This window comes from Arachis ipaensis, chromosome B8, assembly GCF_059453495.1.
Source record: "Arachis ipaensis isolate K30076 ecotype BB chromosome B8, ASM5945349v1, whole genome shotgun sequence".
Classification (NCBI taxonomy): domain Eukaryota; kingdom Viridiplantae; phylum Streptophyta; class Magnoliopsida; order Fabales; family Fabaceae; genus Arachis; species Arachis ipaensis.
In genome coordinates, this window is record NC_142443.1 from 47,396,478 (window position 1) to 47,402,584 (window position 6,107).

The window sequence follows — 6,107 nt, forward strand, 5'->3', positions numbered from 1 at the left end:
TTCCAAGAAATGTAACTCGAGTTGTAGATCTCCAAATGATGCGCTTCCAAAAGCATTGAAAAGTAGACATCCAGGGCTTTCCAACAATGTATAATAGTATGGGGTGGACACTAAGTTTGAGCTTCAGAAACTGCCAATAATGAAGCCCTGATCGCTAGCATTATTGGCAATCAACATTTCCAGTAACGTTGGCATATATGCCAGCGACCATGTCCACTTCAAAGGAGCATAACTTGAGCTGCAGAGGTCCAATTGAGGTGATTCTAGTTGCGTTAGAAAGCTGACATTCAGAGCTTTCCAATGATGTATAATACTCTATAGTGGGTGATGAGAGGATATTTTATACGCTTTTTCGGGTTAATTTCATATAGTTTTTAGGATATTCTAGTTAGTTTTTAGCTTATTTCCATTAATTTTTAGGAAAGATTCATATTTCTGGATTTTACTATGAGTTGTGTGTTTTTTTATAATTTCAGGTATTTTTCTGGCTGAAATTGAGGGAGCTGAGCAAAAATCTGATTCAGGTTGAAAAAGGACTGCTGATGCTGTTGCATTCTGACCTCCCTGCACTCAAAGTGGATTTTCTGGAGCTACAGAACTCGAAATGGCGCGCTTCTAATTGCGTTGGAAAGTAGACATCCAGGGCTTTCCAGAAATATATAATTGTCCATACTTTGCTCAAGGATAGATGACGTAAACTGGCGTTCAACGCCAGTTCTCTGCCCAATTCTGGCGTCCAGCGCCAGAAAAGGATTAAAAGCTGGAGTTCAACGCCAGAAATGGATCCAAACCTGGCGTTGAACGCTCAAAACAGCCTTATGCACGTGAATTGCTTAAGTCTCAGCCCCAGCACACACCAAGTGGGCCCCAGAAGTGGATCTCTGCACCATCTATCATAGTTTACCCATTTTCTGTAAACATAGGCTACTAGTTTAGTATTTAAACAACTTTTAGAGACTTATTTTGTATCTCATGACATTTTTAGATCTGAATTTTGTACTCTTTGACGGCATGAGTCTCTAAACTCCATTGTTGGGGGTGAGGAGCTCTGTTGTGTCTCGATGAATTAATGCAAGTATTCCTGTTTTCTATTCAAACATGCGTGTTCCTATCTAAGATATTCATTCGCACTTCAACATGAATGTGATGAACGTGACAATCATCATCATTCCCCCATGAACGCGTGCCTGACAACCACCTCCGTTCTACATCAGATTGAATGAATATCTCTTAGATTCCTTAATCAGAATCTCCGTGGTATAAGCTAGATTGATGGCGGCATTCATGAGAATCCGGAAAGTCTAAACCTTGTCTGTGGTATTCTGAGTAGGATTCAGGGATTGAATGACTGTGACGAGCTTCAAACTCGCGAGTGCTGGGCGTAGTGACAGACGCAAAAGGAGGGTGAATCCTATTCCAGCATGATCGGGAACCTTAGATGATTAGCCGTGCTGTGACAGAGCATTTGGACCATTTTCACAAGAGGAGGGGATGTAACCATTGACAACGGTGATGCCCCAACACACAGCTTGCCATAGAAGGACGTGCGTGCGTGAATCAGAGGACAGAGGAAAGCAGAGATTCAGAAGACAAAGCATCTCCAAAACTTCAACATATTCTCCATTACTGCATAACAAGTAACCTTTAACCCATGCTCTCTTGTTCATTCGCAATTCAACTGATAAATATAATTGACTTCCTGACTAAGAATTGCAAGATAACCATAGATTGCTTCAAACCAACAATCTCCGTGGGATTCGACCCTTACTCACGTAAGGTATTACTTGGACGACCCAGTGCACTTGCTGGTTAGTGGTACGAGTTGTGAAAAGTGTGATTCACAATTCGTGCACCAAGTTTTTGGCGCCGTTGCCGGGGATTGTTCGTGTTTGAACAACTGAAGGTTTATTTTGTTTCTTAGATTAGGAAAATTTTCTTTTTTTGGTTTAGAGTCTCTTATTATTGTTCTTGGTTACAAATATCCTTCTTCAAAACAAGTGTTACATTTACTGCCCAATTGGCTAGAGCAGTCTAAGTCCGTGGTAGTTTGGTAAACTCTTTTTAAAATCTTTTTCAAAAATAATTTTTCTATTAAATTCTGTGCCAAACTTTAAGTTTGGTGTTTTCTTGTTGATTTTTTTGTGTTTTTCGAAAATTTTTGTTTGGTTTTCTAAAAATTTTAAGTTTGGTGTCCCTTGGTGTTTTTCCCCAAAATTTTTGAAAACAAGGAGCATTAGATCTAAAAATTTTAAATCTTGTGCTATCTTATTGTTTTTCTCTCTCCTCTTTAAATTCAAAAATATCTTTTCTCTCTGTTTTAAAAGCAAATTTTTGAAATCTATTTCTAAAATTCAGGTTTTTATTTCAAAATTTAAAACCTTTTTCAAAAATCATCATATCCTTTTCAAAACTTCCGAACCACTTTCTCTCTCCTCAGTTTTTCGAAAATCTTCACTCATTTTTTATTTATTTATTTGATTTTGATTTATTTTGTTAATCGAAATAAATAAATAATTAAAATATATATATATATATATATATATATATATATATATATATATATATATATATATTTTCTATTTTACATCATCTCCCTTTCTCCGTCATGGACCTAAGCGGGAATGAACAGTCCAGGAGGACTCTGGGGTCATATGCTAACCCCTCTACTGCTTCATATGGGAGTAGTATCTGCATACCCTCCATTGGAGTCAGTATCTTTGAGTTGAATCCTCAGCTCATTATCATGGTGCAGCAAAGTTGCCAGTATTCCGGTCTTCCACAGGAAGAACCTACAGAATTTCTGGCACAGTTTCTACAGATTGCTGACACAATACATGATAAAGAAATAGATCAGGATGTCTACAGACTATTACTATTTCCATTTACTGTAAAAGATCAAGCCAAGAGGTGGTTAAATAACCAACCTAAGGCTAGCATAAGGACATGGAAACAGCTGACAGAAAAATTCCTGAATCAATACTTTCCTCCAAAACGGATGACACAGCTAAGGCTGGACATCCAAGGCTTTAAACAGGGAGATAATGAATCTCTTTATGATGCCTGGGAGAGATACAGAGAGATGCTACGAAAATGCCCCTCTGAAATGTTTTCAGAGTGGGTTCAGTTAGACATCTTCTATTATGGGCTTACAGAAAGAGCTCTGATCTCTTTAGATTGCTCAGCTGGTGGATCTATCCACATGAGAAAAACAATTGAAGAAGCTCAAGAGCTCATTGATACAGTTGCCAGAAATCAGTATCTGTACATAAGTAGTGACTCTTCCATGAAAGAAGAGGCTGAAACAGTAACTGCTGAACTCAGTTCTGCAAAGCAAGCTGCTGAATTCAAGACATGATTGTTAGAGTTGGGCCATTCGCCTTTCCCACTGACTTTGTTGTGCTGGAAATGGAGGAGCACGAGAGTGCCACTCTCATTCTAGGAAGACCCTTCCTAGCAACTGGACGAACCCTCATTGACATCCAACAAGGGGAAATAACCCTGAGAGTCAATGATGATGAGTTCAAGTTGAATGCTGTCAAAGCCATGCAGCATCCAGACACATCAAAAGACTGCATGAAAGTTGATCTTATTGACTCTTTGGTAGAAGAGATCAACATGGCTGAGAGTCTCGAATCAGAGTTGGAAGACATCTTTAAAGATGTTCAGCCTGATTTGGAGGATTCAGAGGACATGAAAGAGCCTCTGAAATTTCTTCTGCATGAGGAAAAACCTCCTAAACCCGAGCTCAAGCCATTACCACCATCCTTGAAATATGCATTTCTGGGGGAAGGTGACACTTTTCCAGTGATCATAAGCTCTGCTTTAAATTCACAGGAAGAGGAAGCACTTATTCAAGTGCTAAGGACACACAAGACAGCTCCTGGGTGGTCCATAGGTGACCTTAAGGGCATAAGCCCAGCTAGATGCATGCGCAAAATCTTATTGGAGGATAATGCTAAACCAGTGGTTCAACCACAGAGGCGGCTAAATCCAGCCATGAAGGAAGTGGTGCAGAAAGAGGTCACCAAATTACTAGAGGCTGGGATTATTTATCCTATTTCTGATAGCCCCTGGGTGAGCCCTGTCCAAGTCGTCCCAAAAAAGGGAGGCATGACAGTGATTCATAATGAAAAAAATGAACTGGTTCCTACAAGAATAGTTACAGGGTGGCGCATATGTATTAACTACAGAAGGCTCAATACAGCCACCAGAAAGGATCATTTTCCTTTACCATTCACAGACCAGATGCTAGAAAGACTGGCAGGTCATGATTATTACTGCTTTTTGGATGGCTACTCAGGCTATAACCAGATTGCAGTAGATCCCTAGGATCAAGAGAAAACAGCATTCACATGTCCATATGGAGTGTTTGCTTATAGAAGGATGCCATTTGGGCTGTGTAATGCGCCTGCAACCTTCCAGAGATGCATGCTCTCTATTTTCTCTGATATGGTGGAAAAATTTCTGGAAGTCTTCATGGATGACTTCTCAGTATATGGAGACTCATTCAGCTCCTATCTTGATCACCTGAAACTTGTTCTGAAAAGATGCCAAGAGACCAACCTAGTTTTAAACTGGGAAAAATGTCACTTCATGGTGACTGAAGGGATTGTCCTTGGGCATAAAATCTCAAACAAGGGAATAGAGGTGGATCAAGCAAAAATAGAGGTAATTGAAAAATTACCACCACCTGCCAAAGTTAAGGCAATCAGAAGCTTTCTGGGGCATGCAGGATTCTATAGAAGGTTTATAAAGGATTTTTCAAAAATCGCAAAACCTCTAAGCAATCTGCTAGCTGCTGACACGCCCTTTGTGTTTGACACAGAGTGCTTGCAGGCGTTTGAAACACTGAAAGCTAAGCTGGTCACAGCACCAGTTATCTCTGCACCAGACTGGACATTACCATTTGAGCTAATGTGTGATTCCAGTGATCACGCCATTGGTGCAGTACTGGGACAGAGGCATGACAAGCTTCTGCATGTCATTTATTATGCTAGCCGCGTTTTAAATGATGCCCAGAAAAATTACACAACCACAAAAAAAGAATTGCTTGCAGTGGTTTATGCCATTGACAAGTTCAGATCATACTTAGTAGGATCAAAGATGATTGTGTATACTGACCATGCTGCTCTTAAATATCTACTCACAAAGCAGGATTCAAAACCCAGGCTCATCAGATGGGTGTTGCTTCTACAAGAGTTTGATATAGAAATAAGAGACAGAAAAGGGACAGAGAACCAAGTGGCTGATCATCTGTCCCGGATAGAGCCAGTAGAAGGGACGCCCCTCCCCTCTCTTGATATCTCTGAGACTTTTCCGGATGAGCATTTATTTGCCATTCAGGAAACACCATGGTTTGCCGACATTGCAAACTATAAAGCTGCAAGGTTCATACCCAAGGAGTACAACAGGCAACAAAAGAAAAAATTAATTACTGATGCAAAGTACTACTTGTGGGATGAACCCTATCTCTTTAAGAGATGTGCAGACGGAATAATCCGTAGGTGTGTGCCTAGAGAAGAAGCACAGAGGATCCTATGGCATTGCCATGGATCACAATATGGAGGCCATTTCGGAGGTGAGCGAACAGCCACCAAGGTCCTCCAATGTGGCTTCTATTGGCCCGCACTCTATAGAGATTCCCGAGAGTTTGTACGTAACTGTGACAGTTGCCAAAGAGCTGGTAATCTGCCTCATGGTTACGCCATGCCTCAACAAGGAATCTTGGAAATTGAGTTGTTTGACGTATGGGGAATTGACTTCATGGGACCTTTTCCACCATCATACTCAAACACTTATATTCTGGTGGCAGTTGACTATGTATCAAAATGGGTTGAGGCCATTGCCACACGCACCAATGATACTAAAACAATGCTGAAGTTCCTCCAAAAACATATCTTTAGCAGGTTTGGTGTCCCTAGAGTACTAATCAGTGATGGGGGCACTCACTTCTGCAATAAACAGCTTTACTCTGCCATGGTTCGGTATGGAATTCGCCATAATGTGGCTACTCAATATCATCCACAAACTAATGGGCAAGCTGAAGTCTCTAACAGAGAATTAAAGAGAATCCTAGAACGGACAGTAAGTACCCGTAGAAAGGATTG